General features: G+C 49.6%; 1 protein-coding gene across 4 annotated transcripts in view; it reads right to left on the bottom strand.

Annotated features, from left to right (window-relative positions):
- UBAP1 (ubiquitin associated protein 1) overlaps positions 1 to 18,396 on the bottom strand; it is a 391,833-nt gene that overhangs the window by 313,555 nt on the left and 59,882 nt on the right. For all 4 annotated transcript variants that reach the window (XM_069626846.1, XM_069626847.1, XM_069626845.1 and 1 more), the window contains exon 2: positions 18,008 to 18,101. The gene's annotated coding sequence lies outside the window, so the exon portion shown is untranslated. The remainder of the gene's footprint in view (positions 1 to 18,007; positions 18,102 to 18,396) is intronic.

Genomic DNA, 18,396 nt, shown 5'->3' on the forward strand with positions numbered 1-18,396 from the left:
AACCGTTGCAGGGACTTCAGATCGAGAGATTGGTTCCATTCCTGAATGGCTTATACCTTAGCGGAATCCATGAAGATGCCTGATCCACTGATCACATAGCCTAAAAACTCCATGCTTTCCTTGTGAAAAGAGCACTTCTCTGCTTTTGCATACAGTTGATTCTGGGACAACCGTCGAAGCACCTCTCGGACGTGTTCCACATGTTGTTCCTGGGTAACAGAGAAAATGAGAATATCATCCAGATACAACCAAACTGAGATGCCAATCAGGTCGCTAAAAATGTAGTCCATAAAGCGCTGGAAGACGGGCGGGGCATTACACAAACCGAATGGCATTACCCGATATTCGTAATGCCCAAATGGAGTCTTGAAGGCCGTCTTCCATTCATCGCCTTCCTTTATCCGGATCAGATGATAGGCTCCACGGAGATCCAACTTGGTGAAGACTTGGGCTGTTCGAAGTGATTCCATGATATTCCGGATCAAGGGCAGTGGGTATCTGTCTTTTCGCGTGATGTCGTTCAATTGGCGGTAATCTATACAAGGACGTAAAGTACCTTCCTTTTTCTTCACAAAGAATAAAGGAAAACCAGCAGGGGATTTCGACGGTGCTATGTATCCCTTCTTGATGCAGTCATCCAGATATTCCTGTAAGACCTGTTTCTCGGTTAAGGACAAGGCGTACACCTTCCCATGAGGTATCACCGAACCTGGTATCAAATCAATGGAACAATCGAATGTTCTGTGAGGTGGTAGAGGTATATCCCCTGGCTCAGAAAAGACCATCCGAAAATCGTCGTATACTTGAGGGATTGGGAACAATGAGCAAAGACCAGGTGGACTATTGCTTCTTGCAAGAGGTGTGGGGATGACGATGTTCTGAGGCCTGCCAGGCAAGCAACAATTCCGGAGGCAATGAGCGGAAGCAAAAACTAAAGTGCGTGCTTCCCAATCGATAGTGGGATTGTGGCATAGCAGCCACGGTAAACCCAAAACTACTGAATATGAAGGTGATTTGATGACGTCCAGAGCGATTCTTTCACCATGTTCCTTGATCTGGATAAATAGACCAATGGTATGTTGACGTATTGGCCCCGAGGATAAAGGAGTCTCATCAATCACCTCCACGGGCAGAACATTCTTCCGGGAAAACAAAGGTAAACCATGCCTTGCTGCGAAGGTTTCATCAATGTAATTACCAGAAGCTCCACAGTCCAATAAGCCAAGAGCTTCCACCTTCTTGTCTAACCATGTCAGTTTGATCTCCAAAACTAACAAGACAGCAGGTTGCATGGGCTGAAACAAGGAGCAGGGGCCGGAAAGGACTTAAAGTGAAGGGAGACCTGTCGTTGCCTTTCCTATAGACGACAGGTTTATTTTATTTTTATTTATTTGTATATTTGTTACACGCCCAGACCCTCAGGTGTCACGGCGAGGTTATAAGATAGCTTAGGAATTAGTCACAATCAAAACATTACAGAGGGTTCAATACAAGATATAGGTTACAACATATTCACAAAAATATACAGTGGCCTAAGTATTTACAACAGTGTCCGATGGAGGGGTCCTACCTTAGGGTGCTAATATTGGTTGAATAACCAGGTTTTTAGCTGTTTCTTAAAGAGCTTAAAGGAGGATGCTGTTTTGATGGTGATGGGTAGGGTGTTCCAGTGTTTGGGGGCTAAAGTGGTGAAGCTGCTGCCCCCTGCTCTAGTGGTTTTGAATCAAGGGGGGTCCAGGAGGAATTTGTCGTTGGATCTCAGTAATCTTATGTTAGTTTTAAGATGCAGAGTGTTATTGAGGTAGGTAGGTCCTTTTTTAGTAATGCATTTGTGGGTGATGCATAGTGTTTTAAAAATGATGCGGGCTTTGATGGGGAGCCAGTGGGCATCTTTCCTGGTCTTGGATATGTGGTCTGATTTTTTTATGCCTAGTGCTGCCCTCAGGACTTTGTTTTGCAAAAGTTGCATTTTGGCTAGGTTAGTGTTGGATGTGCCCAGTAGTAATACGTTGCAGTAGTCCAATTTCGATAGGACCAGGTCTTCTAGTTTTCCGACTTCCTTTGGGGGCGTAAACGACAGGTACCCAAGTAATGCCCGGCGGCTCCAAGACGTCTTCGGCGTTTCCGTTCTGCTTCTGATAACGGACCCCTGACAGCACCCAACTGCATGGGTTCTGCACCGAAGTCCGAAGACCCAGGAATCCCGGTAGACGTGTTTGCGGGTCTAGGAAACAGCCTCTCAGCTCGACGTCTCTCTCCTCTTCGTTCTGCCAGTCTGTGATCAATCCGCAAAACTTGTTCCACGAGTTGCTGAAGGGTGTCGGGCTCTGGAATGTGTAATAATTCATCCTTATATTCTTCTCTTAATCCCCGACGAAACAGAGTCCTTTGGGTTACTTCAGGCCACTGGGAATCGGTGGCCAATTGTCATAAGCGACCAATATAGGCTATTATGTCCATGGCTCCTTGCTTGAGGTCCATCAATTGATTGTGCCGCAGAAGCCAGATTGGGTGATTGAAAAACCTCTAGGAACGCTTTTTCGAACGCTGCAAAGTCATTGAGAATGGGACTATTGGCAGCCACCAAAGGCGCTGTTCAAGCAAGTGCGTTCCCAGTCAAATTACCCAGAATATACCCAATCTTGGCTTTGTCTGAGTTGAAATAGGAGGACCTGAAGAGGAAGTGTATTCTACAATGATTACAAAACTCGGCCACACGTCTTGAATCTCCATCGAATTTGATAGGTGCGGTATGAGCCATTGCACCTTCGCCCTGAGGTGTAGCCCCGGTACCTTGCGCCACCATCTGTCTTAGACCAATGTTCTCTTGATGGAGCGCAGTCATCTCGGCTCGAAGGGCCCGCATCTCTTCCCGAAGTTCCTGGGCTTCATCCATCTCGGAGTCAGAAGGTAGGCGTCTCAATCTGTTAAGAAAAGCGTCTCGTGGGCGCTGAGTACCTGAACTTCCAGTTGATGGTCGTGGTGAAGTAGCCAGGCTGTCCGACTGATGGTTGCTGAATGTGTAACGCGAGGAACCAGCGCAACACCCACCCTGAATTCTAACAAGGTCAGTGGTGAACCAGCTCCCAACGCCACGGATGCGCACTTTCCTGATTTTCGTGACGTCGGGACAGTGCAAGCACTGACAGGGGAGGCGGGTCTTGACAGGATGGAGAATCCACAGCAGGATACAACAGCTTGGCTCCAGAAGAAGCAGTGGATCGATGAAGAGAACCGAAGTTGGCAGGTGCAGAGGAAGGATGAGTAGGCAGAGAACTCTAGAGATGGCAGGAGGCAAGGCACAGAACCAACAGGTAAGGCACAGAACCAACAGGTAAGGAGGCAGGAGGGACTAGGAACCCTGGGGCAGAACAAGGGGAAGAACTGGAAAGCAGGAAGGGAGCAGGGAAAATGATGGCCCAGGGAACCTACTGGCAAGAAAGGAAAGAGGCAAGAAAACTCCCAGGGGCAGACAAGGAAAGGAAACACCAGCAGGGAAGGACTAGGAACAAAAGGCTGGGAAGGCTGACAAGGTGCTACTCAAGAGTTACACAGGCGAGGACGCGATCAGGAAACAAACCGCGTTGAGACGCGGTTTGTTCAAGCAAACTAGCCCTTAATATAGGGCAGGCAGCACCCGGGAGGCTTGGAACGCAATCCGTGCTGTCCCCGGGTGGTGACGCGCCCAAAACGAGCCTTGGAAAGCAAGCTTGCAACTTCCCGAGCGCTCTGTGGATGGCGCATGCGTGGAGGGCGAAACACGGCCTTCCGCGCCTGCGCGAACCACGCGAACGGGAAAACTCGGAAGCGGCATGAGCCGCATATGACCGAGGTTCCCCCAACCTGTATCGGGGGTAGATGCGCCAGGACGGGAAGCGCTGGGACCTGCAGATGCGCCCCGCACCCCAGGTAAGTGGCATGACACATTGTCCCCATAATAAGGGTCTGCTGCCTCCTCATTGTACTGAGGGTCAGCTGCCTCTACAATTGAGAGGTCGTCATGTTCGGAGTCCAGGTCATAGAGCTCTAGGACTGTGCTCCGCACTGTAATGTCTGTACAAAACCTTTTAGTAGGGGGTTAAGAAAGTTGAGCAGACACTTGTCGCCCAGAGGGAGCAGTAGTGGGGGGAATGGAGTGGAAACTCTGGAAGTATGCAGGGTCCTTTTCGTAGAAATTGGCCATAAAGGACATTCTTTTCATGACCCCGTCTTATGTCTTGTGAAGACCATTCTGCTGAACTTGGGATTACCAAGGGTTGGGAAGGAAGTCCTAAATCTGTGGGAGGAATCACCCCAGATTTTTTAGGCCTAGCCGCTACAGGTTTATCCTTATGAGAAATGTGCCTAGATTCTTTAGGTTTTTCTTTATCAGGAGTTCTTTCCCTATGAGGGCTTTTATCCCTATGGGGGGTGGGGGGGGGTGGGGGTGGGGGTGGCCCTTAGAGGACCTTTTAATGCTCTTTTTTTTCCCCCGTCTTGGCGCCCAGAAACGTGTCTATCAGACTTCTTAGGGCCTACTCCTGATCTGACGCAGACCATCGACTTTTGGATGAGAGTAGATGAGTCTGCGGACGATCAGCCCTCGGAGGGAATTTTAAAGGCGATACCCTCGCCATTTTTCAACGGTTGGGTCCTGTCGTGCAGCAATCTCGAGCAGGAATACCCAGAGGACAAGGACTCAACAGACCTTTCCCTGTGTGTCGTGCATTGTCGACCAATCGACCCATGCGTCAAGTCTCGACAAGGGGATATGTGTTTAGAGGTGGATGGTTTTGATGCACTTCCGCCGCCTGGTGTAGTCCCCACAACAGGCCTGCCGACCTGTCCTCTGGGGTCGGGGTCTGTGCTTGGGTAGCTGAAGCTACCCCGTCGCCCGAAACAGCGTTGTTGCTGCCATCACTGAAAGCACCTTCTACCTCCATGGCCTCGAGCTGCCTGGCGTAGTGTGCCCAGCGTTTTGTCGATCGGTCCTTTAAAGTCTTGGGCTTGAAGAGCCTATACGCTCTACAAGACCCCTCAACGTGGTCTCTTGGGAGACACAAGTTACAGACTAAATGCTTATCGACACAGACATTTTCGATTACACTTGGGGCAAAATTTTAATGGGGATTTGTCCATAACTACAAACTATGGCAGCTGGGCGAAAATAGTGTAAGGAAAGGGGCATATACCTCCTAAAATGACCTCCGCCCTCTGTTCCTACTGACTGGGCTGAGGCCCGGGGCTGCCTTCCAAGGCCGAACGGTCTGTCGCTGTAGTCCTTCGACAGGCAGTCTCTTTGTCTTCCCCGGCATGGTTCTTCGATGGTCAGTGAAGAAAAGGATAGAAAGAATGAACTATCAGTAATTGAAATAAGTAAATGGCTTTATGCCGAAAGAGGAACTCTGCTATACGCGTCTGTCTAAAATGGCGGAAAAAAAATAATCGGAGGGACCTCGACGCGCGAGGGATTATGGGTACAGTGGATGTCACACTAGGGATAGTATTACTAGCACGCCCGGTCGCCGTCCCTTTTAGAGTTTCAAAAACAAAAACTGTAATACTCTGTATCATATATATATATATATGGGATACATTACTCACCGTAATCGTATTTCTGATGCTTGTATCTGCTTAGATTCACATGCTGTGCATAGGCCGACATCTAGTGGAAGCTGCGGAGCATTACAGTTTGTTTTTCGAAAGTCGAAAATGGGCGTCGACACAGGCGTGCCAGTAATACTATCCCTAGTGTGACGTCCACTGTACCCAAGATCCCTCACGCGTGTAGGATCCTCAGATTGTATTTTTTCTGACATGAGGAAGCATGAGGAGTAGCGTGAGTACAGATAATCCAAGCAGATAGACAAAAGGTAAGACTAAAAGTAATCATGCGCCTTCTCTCGGAGGGGAGGAAGGGTGGGTCGCATGTGAATCTAAGCAGATACAAGCATCAGAAATACGATTACGGTGAGTAATGTATCCCTTCTGAGGCTTGTGGAATCTGCTTAGATCACATGCTGTGCATAGATTAGCGAGCAGTACCAGAAGAAGGAGGTGGGATGTGAGAAGGGTCATGAGCAAACAGGTGTCTTAGAACCGCTTGTCCCACTTGTGTATCTGTCTTGGAATGAGTGTCAATGCAGTAATGCTGAGTAAAAGTGTGAATAGAGCTCCAAGTAGCTGCTTTGCAAATGGTGTCGAGGGGAACATTTGCAATGAAAGCCAGAGTGGCACCAATGCCTCTAGTAGAGTGGGCCCTTGGCGTAAAAGGCAGAGTCTTTTCAGAAAGAGAGTAACACAGCTGTATACAGTTGATAATCCACTTCGAGATAGCGCCCTTAGAGACGCGATCCCCCTCTCTGCCTGTAGCTACGGAGACAAACAGTTGATCTGTTTTCCTTAGCGGTCTGGTTTTATTTACATAGTAGAGGACCGCCCTACGCACATCTAGGGTGTGTAGTTTCACCTCAGCCGAGCTTTGCGGGTTTTGGAAGAAAGCCGGAAGCTCGATGGACTGGTTTACATGGAACTTGGATATGAATTTAGGTGAGAACCTAGGGTGTGTGCGTAAAACCAGTTTGTCCTTGTGGATAGTAAAGAAAGGATCCTGCACTGACAGAGCCTGAATTTCACTGACCCTTCTTATGGAGGTAATGGCTCCTAAGAAGGCCGTTTTATAAGTCAGGTGTTTGAGACTACTTTTATGCATGGGTTCGAATGGGGGTCCCATGAGCTTAGCTAGCACCACGTTGAGGTCCCATCCTGGCGGTGGGTTCGAAATAGGAGGGTGAAGTCTCTTTACTCCTTCCATGAAGGCTTTAACCACTGGTACTTTCCACCACAAGACCTTGTTATGGGATGTGGTATAAGCCGAGAGGGCTGCCAGGTGTACTTTCAGCGAGTTAAAAACCAACCCTGCATCCAGCAGGTGGAGCATGTATGTCACAACGTTGGAAGGAGTGCAATCAACCGGGTTGATTTGTTTATTCTGGCACCAGATAACGAATCTTTTCCACTTATCAAAGTAACAGTGCCTTGTATTTGGTTTCCTGGACTCCTTTAGAATGTCCATACACCTCTGTGGTAATTTGAATGTCCAAACTCTATGACTTCAGGAGCCATGCTGCTAGGTTCATAGAGTTGGGTTCCTGATGCACTGTTTGACCCTGTTGCTGGGACAGTAGGTTGTACCAGGCTGGGAGTCTGATGGGCTCGCACACCGCCATTTTGCGTAGGTGTGGAAACCATGGTTGTCTCGCCCACATGGGAGCAACTAGGATGAGCGTCATCGATTCCTTGTTCATCTTGTACACCACCTTCCTGATGAGAGGAGTTGGTGGAAAAGCGTACGCAAACATCCCTGACCAGTTCATCCACAGGGCCTTCCCTTGGGAGTCCGGCTGGGGGAACCTGGATGCAAATCCTGGGCATTGTTTGTTTTCGCTTGTGGCGAATAGGTCTATAGTGGGGAAACCCCACTGAGAGAAGAGATCTTCTACTACGTCTCTGTGAAGGACCCATTCGTGTTCTTCTGGGAGGGAGTCTCTGCTTAGAGCATCCGCTAGGGAATTGAGCTCCCCTGGAACATGTTGCGATGACAGGAAGATGTTCCGTCTGAGTGCCCATATCCATATTTTCTGGGCAAGCTTGAACAGATTTGGCGAACGAGTCCCCCCTTGCTTGTTCAGATAGAACATGGCTGTCGTGCTGTCCGTCCTGATCTGCACCGACAAGTTCAGTAGATGGGGCTCGAACGCCTTTAGCGCTCGGAATACTGCCAGAAGCTCTAGCAGATTGATGTGGTTCTTGGCTACTGAGTGAGACCAGAGACCCTGAGCTGTGTGGTGGAGATGGTGAGCTCCCCACCCAGTCAGGCATGCATCTGTAGTCACCACGGCTTGTACTTCGGGATCGTAAAAGGGTTTCCCCTTTGCGAGATTCTCTCTTGTCCACCAGTGTAGGCTCTGTACGAGTGTTGGCGAAACGACCACTAGATCGTCCCACTGACCACTTGCCTGAGACCACTGTTTCGCCAACCATTCCTGCATGGGACGCATGCGCAGACGCGCGTGGGGGACCAGGTAAATGCATGACGCCATCATGCCCAGTAACCGCATAGCTTTGCGTACTGTTATCTGTTGACCTGACTGATAATGCGGAATTTGCAGAAGTATATTCCGAATTCTCTCTTCCGAAGGGAAGGTCAATCCTTTCTGAGTATCTAGGATAGCTCCTAGAAACTGTTTTGAGGTGCTTGGCACTAGACTTGACTTTTTCTCGTTGATAGAGAAGCCTAATTCGTGGAGGAGGTCGATAGTCCTCTGAATGTTTGACCTGCAAATTCCTGGGGTTTCCCCCGTTATGAGCCAGTCGTCCAGATAAGGCTACACCGGGATTGCCTCCCTGCGTAGGTGTGCAGCCGCCACCGCCAGTACCTTGGTGAATCCCCTTGGTGCTGAAGCTATCCCGAAGGGCAGTACCTTGAATTGGTAGTGGCGACTGTCCACCTTGAAGCGCAAGTACTTTCTGTGCGCTGGGAGCATGGAAATATGAAAATAAGCATCTTTCATATCCAAGGTTGCCATGTAATCCCCCTTTTTTAGGAGGGGGATTACCTCTTGTAGCGTGGTCATACGGAATTTTTGGGGCTTGACATACTTGTTGGCAGGCCGTAAATCCAATACTGGGCGCATTGTCAAATCTTTCTTTGGCACAAGGAAGTAAGTTGAATAGATACCCTTGTTTACCTGGTGTCCTGGGACGAGTTCTATCGCGTCCTTTTCTAGCAGAATGGCGATCTCCTCGAGAAGGATCCTTTGATGCTCTAGGGAGTGCACCCTTTGTCGTGGAGGATGGTTCAGGGGACGCTGCAGTAGTTCTATACAATATCCTGCGGATACTGTTGACAGCACCCATCTGTCTGAGGTGATCCCTTCCCAAGCCTGGGTGAAGGTGGAAATGTGTCCCCCTACTGGGGTTGCGTGACAAGGGACCCTGAACTGAGCGTCACTGTTTTGGTGGAGGCGTGCCACCTCCCTTGTTGGGGCTGCCTCTGCCTCTTCCACGACCTCTCTTGTTACCCCTGCCGTAACTCTGGGTAGACTGCTGGTTGTTATTCCATTGTGTACCCTGTCCCTGGGCATAGTTGCCTCTTTGTGAATTTTGGCCGCGTGGGCGACGAAAATTACTGTTCCCCCTCTGGTTAGGGGGTTTGTTGGTAAGCTGGCCAAGGGATTTGAGAGTCTCATATTCATCTTTGGCATTTTTAAGTGCGTCTTCGACCGCTTTCCCAAACAATAGGTCGGGTTCCACTGGCTTGTCTATTAAAGAAGCCTGGGTTTCTGTCTTGAATCCCGACTGCCGTAACCACGCATGTCTCTTGATAACAGTACCTTCTGCTATCAATCTCCCTGCGTTGTCAGCGGCGTCGAAAGTTGCTTTTAAAATGCAACCAGACACGGCTCTCCCCTCTGCCGAGATCCGAGCCAGCTGGCCCTTTAACGGTTCTGGAGCAGAGGCAATGAGCGCCGCGACTTCTTCCCATTGATGGCAGTTGTAACTAGCCAACAGGGTGGTGGAATTCGCAATCCTTGCTTGGTAGGCGGACGTTGAGGCTACCTTCCTGCCCAACCCGTAAAGTTTTTTGCTCTCCTTGTCGGGAGGAGCTTCTGATGAAGATAAGGGCGTGCCAGCCCTTTTTCTAGTGTTGGTAACCACTAGGGAATCTGGTTTAAGATGTCCCCTTATATACAGAGGGTCAGACTGGGCTGCCCGGAAAATCTTTTCAATTCTGGGGTTGACAGCTCTGGTGAGGTTAGGATTCACCAGGGAAGGATCTATTCTTCGTTGGATGGATTTGAGGATAGGGATGGTCTGAGCGACCGGTCTCCTCTCTCCTACAAACTCCTCCGCGAAGTCCCTTTCCTCCTGTACACCGTGGGTGTCGATGTGGAAATGTTCCGCTGCTCGAGCGAGAACCTCGAGTCGGTAACTGGGGCTTCGCTTTGTACTGGGGAATCTACTCTGTAAATTTCCTGCTCATCTTCTCCCTCCTCCAGGTCCTCATCCTCTGCATAGTAATCTGTCCCGGTTTGTTCTTCCATAATTTCAAACTCCTGGTCCTCTCCAGGGAAAACTTGTCCCTGGTAACTGGGGAGTGGAGTAGAATATGGAGTGGAGTAAGGCTGAACCTCGAAGGGTTCAGGTCTTTCGAACCGGGGCTTTTTACTTAGCGGGATAGGATCGGAGGAGCCTGAGGGTGTGGCCCCTTGAGGGTTATATGAAAGAAAATGTTCTGGGTTCTTATCATAAAAATCAGCCAAGGAAGACATCCTAGACATAACCCTGTCTATGTCTTCACTGGACCATTCCCTGGAACAGGGTATTACTTTAGTAGGTGATGATTTATGGGACTTTTCAAGGGTAGACTTGTGTTTGCTTGTCTGCCTAGGGTGAGAGGATGGCTTTACAGGAGTGGAAGGCTGTGCTTTCCGCTGTTTCCCCCCCTCCCCGTGCGTGGAAAAATGTTTTCCCTGTCCCTTGGAGGCCCCATAGACTTTCGACGCCTGGCGCCGAGGGTCTGGAGAGGTATCTGTGTGCTCCGGGCGTGGGGCCTCACTGGTGTTAACCGCGGTCTCGGTATCTTGGAGCGCGGCCTGGGGGTGGAAGTCGTCTTCGTCTCCCGACGATCGAACTTCCGTTAATGTGTGTAGCGAGGCACTCTTGGCAAGAGTGGATGATTGCCTTGCGTCGTGAGGTGATCTCGATCGAGAGCGCCCAGAGGACACCGAGTCGGACCGTTTGTGCCTCTTTCCGGGAAGTCGACGTCGTCGAGGTCCGGTTGGTCTTAGTGTGTTTAGTGTGTGTTAGGTGTGTAGCGCTTGCGTCGCCGGGGGTCTTCCCCATAGCCGCCCTGCCGGACGACCTTCCGAGGTCGGGGACCTGCGCTCGCCGGCTGTCTTTCGACGCCATAATGCCCTCGCCGTCCGAAAGTACGGCGTCGCTGCCATCGCTGAAGGCGCCCTCCGCTGCCATGGCCTCCTGCCTGGTGTGGTGGGCCCAACGCTTTGTCGAACGGTCCTTAAGTGTCTTAGGTTTAAACCTACTACACGCTCTGCAGTTCGCTTCGGGGTGATCCCTCGGCAAGCAGAGATTGCACGTGGCGTGCCTGTCGACCCAAGGGTATTTGCGATTTCACTTGGGGCAGAATTGAAAAGGGGTACCCTCCATACGCACCTTAAGGCAGCGGGCTGCTAAGTGTAGGAATATATAAAATGTAACTATATATCAAGAGTGAAGAGTATGTACCACCCCCCACTCTCCCTACTTGTAAGGGCCGAGGCCAGCGGCCTTCCGAGGCCCAGATCCGTCGTGCAGCAGTCGACGGTCGATGACTTCTCCAGCCGTCGTCGAGGTCGAGGGTCGACGTTGGGGTGGGGAAGGGAATGAATAAGAATTATAATTATAATAACAGCAAAAGTATGGCTAAGGCCAGGGAACTCCGCAAGATGCTTCCGACCAGTATGGCGGAAAAAAACAATCTGAGGATCCTACACGCGTGAGGGATCTTGGGTACAGTGGACGTCACACTAGGGATAGTATTACTGGCACGCCTGTGTCGACGCCCATTTTCGACTTTCGAAAAACAAACTGTAATACTCCGCAGCTTCCACTAGATGTCGGCCTATGCACAGCATGTGATCTAAGCAGATTCCACAAGCCTCAGAAATATATATATATATATATATATACATACACACACACACACACACACACACATATATATATATATATATACACATACATCACCGTAATCGTATTTCTGATGCTTGTATCTGCTTAGATTCACATGCTGTGCATAGGCCGACATCTAGTGGAAGCTGTAGAGTATTACAGTTTGTTTTTCGAAACTCGAAAATGGGCGTCGACACAGGCGTGCCAGTTATACTATCCCTAGTGCGACGTCCACTGTACCCATGATCCCTCACACGTGTAGGACCCTCAGATTGTATTTTTTCCTGACATGAGGTAGCATGAGGAGTAGCGCGAGTACAGATTATCCAAGCAGATAGTTAGAAAGATAAGATAGGACTACAAGCATCCATGCGCCTTCTCTCAGAGGGGAGGAAGGGCGGGTCGCATGTGAATCTAAGCAGATACAAGCATCAGATATAGGATTACGGTGAGTAATGTATCCCTTCCGAGGCTTATGGAATCTGCTTAGATCACATAATATGCATAGATTAGCGAGCAGTGTTAGAAGAAGGAGGTGGGATGTGAGAAGGGTCATGAGCAAATAGATGTCTTAGAACCGCATGTCCCACTTGAGTATCTGTCTTGGAATGAGTGTCAATGCAGTAGTGCTGAGTAAAAGTGTGAATAGAGCTCCACGTAGCTGCTTTGCAAATGGTGTCAATGGGTACATTTGCAATGAAAGCCAGAGTGGCCCCAATGCCTCTTGTAGAGTGGGCTCTTGGCATAAAAGGTAGAGTCTTTTCAGAAAGGGAGTATCATAGTTGGATACAATTGACTATCCATTTGGAGATGGCACCTTTAGAGACGCGATCTCCTTCTCTGCCTGCAGCTACGGAGACAAACAGTTGGTCTGTTTTCCTTAGCGCTCTGGTCTTGTCTACATAGTACAGGACCGCTCTTCACACATCTAGAGTGTGTAGTTTCACCTCAGCAGAGCTTTTGGGTTCTTGACAGAAGGCCGGAAGCTCGATGGACTGGTTAACGTGGAATTTAGAAATAAACTTAGGCGAGAGCCTAGGGTGTGTTCGTAGAACCAGTTTATCGTTACGAACATGAAAGAAAGGATCCGGCACTGACAGAGCCTGAATTTCACTGACCCTTCTTATGGATGTAAAGGCTACTAAGAAGGCAGTTTTATAGGTCAGGTGTTCGAGACTGGCTTTATGCATGGGTTCAAAGGGTGGGCCCATGATCTTAGCAAGCACCACATTAAGGTCCCAATCAGGAGGTGGGTTTGAAATTGGAGGCTGGAGTCTCTTTACCCCTTCCATGAAGGCTTTAACCACTGGTACTTTCCACCACGAAACATTGGTGGTGTAGACTGACAGCGCTGCCAGGTGTACCTTGAGTGAGTTAAATACCAGCCCTGCATCCAGCAGGTGGAGATTGGAAGGAGTGCAATCAACCGGGTTGATTTGCTTACTCTGGCACCAGATAACAAATCTTTTCCATTTATCAAAGTAACAGTGCCTCGTGTTAGGTTTCCTAGATTCTTTTAGGATGTCCATACATCTCTGTGGTAAGTTCAGATGTCCAAACTCTATGACTTCAGGAGCCATGCTGCCAGGTTCATGGAGTTGGGTTGAGGATGCACTGTTTGACCTTGGTGCTGGGACTGTAGGTTGTACCAGCACGGGAGTCTGTTGGGTTTGCACACCGCTAGTCTGCGTAGGTGTGGGAACCATGGTTGCCTCGCCCACATGGGAGCAACTAGGATGAGCGTCATCGATTCCCTGTGCATCTTGTTGACCACCTTCCTCATGAGAGGGGTTGGTGGAAAAGCGTAGGCAAACATTCCTGACCAGTTCATCCACAGGGTGTTCCCCTTGGAGTCTGGCTGGGGGAACCTGGATGCGAATTCTGGGCATTGCCCGTTTTCGCTTGTGGCGAATAGGTCTGTAGTGGGGAAAACCCACTGTGAGAAGAGGTCTTCTACGACTTCTCCGAGTAGACACCATTCGTGTTCTCTTGGGAGGGGATCTCTGCTCAAAGCCTCCGCTAGCGAATTGAGATCCCCCGGAACATGTTGAGATGACAGGTAAATGTTCCATCTGAGTGCCCATATCCAAATTTTCTGGGCAAGCTTGGACAGATTTGGCAAACGAGTCCCTCCCTGTTTGTTCAGGTAAACATTGCTGTTGTGCTGTCGGTCAGGATCTGGACTGACAGGTTCAACAGGTGGGGTTCGAAAGCCTGAAGCGCTACGAATACTGCCAGAAGCTCTAGCAGATTGATATGATTCTTGGCTACTGTGTGAGACCAGAGACCCAGAGACCCTGAGCTGTGTGGTGGAGGAGGTGTGCTCCCCACCGTGACAGGGATGCGTCTGTAGTGACTACAGCCTGTACTTCTGGATCGTAGAAGGGTTTCCCCCTTTGACAGGTTCTCTCTTGTCCACCAGTGAAGACTTTGTACAAGTGTTGGCGAAAGGATCACTAGATCGTCCCACTAACCATTTGCCCGAGACCACTGTTTCGCCAACCATTCTTGCATGGGTCGCATGCGCAGGCACGCGTGGGGGACCAGGTAAATACATGATGCCATCATGCCTAGCAAACGCATCGCTTTGTGCACCCTTATCTGGTGACCGGGCTAGTAAAAAGGAATTTGCAGTAGTAGATACCGAATTCTTTCCTCTGATGGAAAGGCCAACCCCTCTTGAGTGTCTAGGACAGTTCCTAAGAACTGTTGGATGTGCTCGGCACCAGACTTGATTTTTTCTCCTTTATGGAGAAACCCAATTCTAAGAGGAGGTTGATGGTTCTTTGAATGTTTGACCTGCAAATTACTGGGGTCTCCCCCGTGATGAGCCAGTCATCCAGGTGAGGGTACACCGGGATTGCCACCCTGCGCAGGTGGGCCGCCGCCACCGCCAGTACCTTGGTGAATACCCTTGGAGCCAAGGCTACACCGAAGGGCAGCACCTTGAACTGGTAGTGCTGACTGTCCACCTTGAAGCGCAAGAATCTTCTGCGCGTTGGGAATATGGAAATATGAAAATAGGCATCTTTCATGTCCAATGTTGCCATGTAATCCCCCTTTTTTAGGAGGGGGGATTACCTCTTGGAGAGTAGTCATTCGAAACTTTTGGGGTTTGACATACTTGTTTGCAGGGCGTAAGTCTAATACTGGGCGCATTGTCAAATCTTTTTTTGGCACAAGGAAGTAAGTTGAATAAATATCCCGGTTTACCTGGTTGCCCGGGATGAGTTCTATCGCGTCCTTTGCTAGAAGATTGACGGATCTCCTCGAGGAGAATCTTTTGGTGGTCCGAGGAATGCATCTTTTGAAGTGAAGGGTGGTTTCGGGGACGCTCTAGCAGTTCTATGCAGTATCCTGTGGACAGCACCCATCTGTCTGATGTGATCCCTTCCCAAGCTTGGGGGAAGTTGGAAATGCGTCCCCCTACTGGGGATGCGTGAGAAGGGACCCTGAGCGCGGCGTCACTGTTTTGCTGGAGGCGTGCCACCACTGCTGGGGCTGCCTCTACCCTTACCACGGCCCCTCTCGTTTCCTCTGCTGTAACTTTGGGTAGACTGCTGGCTGTTACCCCATGATGTACCCTGTCCCTGTGAATAATTGGAGCCTCTTTGTGAATTTTGGCTGCATGGGCGATGAAAATTACTATTGCCTCTTTCATTAGGGGGCTTGATGGTCAACTGTCCCAGGGATTTCAGAGTATCATACTCGTCTTTGGCAGTCTTTAATGCGTCCTCTACCGCTTTGCCAAACAGTAGATTAGGTTCCACTGGCATGTCGATTAAGGATGCTTGTGTCTCGGGTTTAAACCGTGACTGTCTTAACCAAGCATGCCTCTTAATGATAGTGCTCTCTGCTATTAGCCTGCCAGCGTTATCTGAGGCATCAAAGGTTGCCTTAAGGATGCAACCGGACACGGCTCTCCACTCTGACGCGACCTGGGCCAACTGGCCCTTTAAAGGTTCTGGTGCGGAGTCAATGAGGGCAGCTACTTGCTCCCACCGGTGGCAGTTGTAACTAGCCAGCAGAGTGGTAGAGATGGCAATCCTTGCCTTGTAAGCGCAAGTGGAGGCTACCTTCCTTCCCAACCCATAGATTTTCTTGCTCTCCTTGTCGGGGGGAGTCTCAGATGATGATAGAGGTGTTCCCGCCCTCTTCCGGGTATTATTAACTACCAGGGATTCAGGCTTCAGTTGACCCCTTATGTAAAGCGGGCCTGATTGGGCTGCCCTGAACAATTTCTCAATTCTGGGGTCTGCCCTTGTGAGGTTAGGATTGAGAAGGGAAGGATCAATTCTCCGTTGGATGGACTTGAGAATTGGAATGGCTTGGGCAATGGGTTTCTTTTCTCCCACTAGTTCCTCAGCAAAGTCCCTCTCATCCTGTGCTCCCCGAGTGTCTATGCGGAAGTGTTCTGCCGCTCTAGTTAAGACCTCATTTAGGAGGGGCTGGTTGTCGTCTGGAGAGTCGGTAACTTGAGGTTCTTTGGCTACAGGGGAGTCTATTCTGTAGACTTCTGGGTCGTCTTCCTCCTCATCTTGGTCCTAGTCATCCCCATAATAGTCCACCCCAGTTTGGTCGTCCAACGTAACCAAGTCTGGATCCTCATCTTGTAGTGGATCCTCACTATACTGGGTTTAAGGTTGGAGGTAAAAAGGGTCTTAAGACAGACCTTGCGTTGGGGTCTCAAACCGAGGTTTCTTCTTAGGGGGCTGTGGGTTCCTAGATCCTGAGGGAGTAGTACCGTCAGGGGTATAGGTGAGGAAGTGTTGTGGGTTCTTGGAGTAGAAGTCTGTTAGGGAGGACATTCTAGTCATAACCCTGTCTATAGCCTCACTGGTCCATTTCTTGGAACTGGGAATGACCCTTTCTTGAGAGGGTTCCCCTTCTCCGACTTGACTGGACCTATGGGCCTGTGCAGGGGTCTTGGCTAGATGCGTATCAGAAGACTTAGAACTGTCTTTATGTAACTGTGGTGCAGAAGAAGGGTGAGATGGTTTCTTCTGCTGTTTACCCTCCTTCCCCATGAGTGGAAGAGTGTTCCCCTGGTGTTTTAACCCTCTCAGTGCTTTTCGCCGCCTGGTGTCGAGATTCGGGGGTAGTGTCCCTTACCTTAGAGTGAGGACGTCAGGATTTGGAAGCAGACGCCGAACGGTCTGCTGTATCCGACTCCTGGTGAGCGGCCTGGGGCTGGCGGTCGGCTTCGTCTTCTGACGAGCGTACCTCCATGACTTTGGTGAGTGAGGCACTTTTGGCAACTGTGGATGGTTGCCTGGTGTCGTGAGGCGATCTTGACCGAGAACGCCCAGAGGATACCGATTCGGTGGACCGCTCTTTCTGTGCCTCTTTCCGAGAACGACACGCGCGTCGAGTCTCGGTTGGACTTCGAGTGTTTAGTGGAAGTGGTGTGGGTAGCGCTTGTGTCGCCGGGTGTGTTCCCCATAACTGCCGTCCTAAAGTATGGTGTCGCTCCCGTCACTGAAGGTGCCCTCCGCTTCCATGGCCTTGCGTTGCCTGGTTGGTGGGCCCAACGTTTGGTCGAGCGGTCCTTGGCTACACGCTCTATAGTTCGCCTCGGGGTGGTCCCTCGGCAAGCAGAGGTTACAGGTGGCGTGTTTGTCAACCCAAGGATACTTGCGGTTGCACTTGGGACAGAATTTGAAAGGGGTACCCCCTCCATGCGCACCATGTGGCAGCGGGCTAGTATGTGTAGGAAAATATATGAGTGTAGAGTAGGTTTCCACCCCTGCACCAGGGTGAAGCGACCGGTGCAGAGAGCACATAGAAGGTCCCAGTATGCTGCAGCATGCCTCCACGTCTGCTCCGGGGTATGTCAGCCATCCAGCCACACGCACCCATTCTCTGTGCAGTTTACTTAGAGAGCAGAGTACGACTAGGAACAGAGACCTACAGGATCGATTTCCAACAATTGACGAGTGCGTTATGTCTGTCTACATAACCCGTGCAGAGTATGAATACATTTTGTTAGTACACTATAAACCAATATACAATCATAAAACCACACGCATATGAATATAACATAATGCAAGACAATTTAATAATTTAGAAAAACGTATTTTGCAAACAGTTCAGAAACGGGCCAACATGGAACCTCAATGTATTAGAGGGTGGTAGACTAACCAATCTAGTCAGTTCAAACAACCCAACTTCAGCGACAAGGCAATGTAGACATGTTTATTTTGGTTAGAAAGGGAATGCAGGTTAAAAATAAAACCAAGCCGTCAAAGTCAAATGTACTTTAACCATAGCTTACCAAATTTTGATTACTTACTCTTGAAAGTCTAACGGAGCCAAAGAATAAAACTTCATCCCCAAGGGTAAAAGCGTATTAGCTGTAGAACGTGCACGTCATACTTCATGGAGTCCTGCATAGAGAGAATAAAAGAAACTTTACTTAATACATTATCTTCATGCCAACCCTTAATAGAAAAATCAATTGTTTCGTGCCATCACATGCATCTCGAATCTGACAGCATCCAAATATTCGCCTTTTGAAGCGCTAGCCCTCAGTCTTTCAGGCAGTAACCTCCAAGATGCCCAATTAAATCATATTCTCTATGGTGCTCAATCATAAAGTGGTTGCCCATTGGAGCGGCTCAATTAGTAAAACAACCCTTAGACAAATGTTTCATCATCCTGTTGTGTGTAGTCTTGTTGTCT

The sequence above is a fragment of the Ambystoma mexicanum genome, chromosome 6p, assembly GCF_040938575.1.
Source record: "Ambystoma mexicanum isolate Mex_15411 chromosome 6p, UKY_AmexF1_1, whole genome shotgun sequence".
Classification (NCBI taxonomy): Eukaryota; Metazoa; Chordata; class Amphibia; order Caudata; family Ambystomatidae; genus Ambystoma; species Ambystoma mexicanum.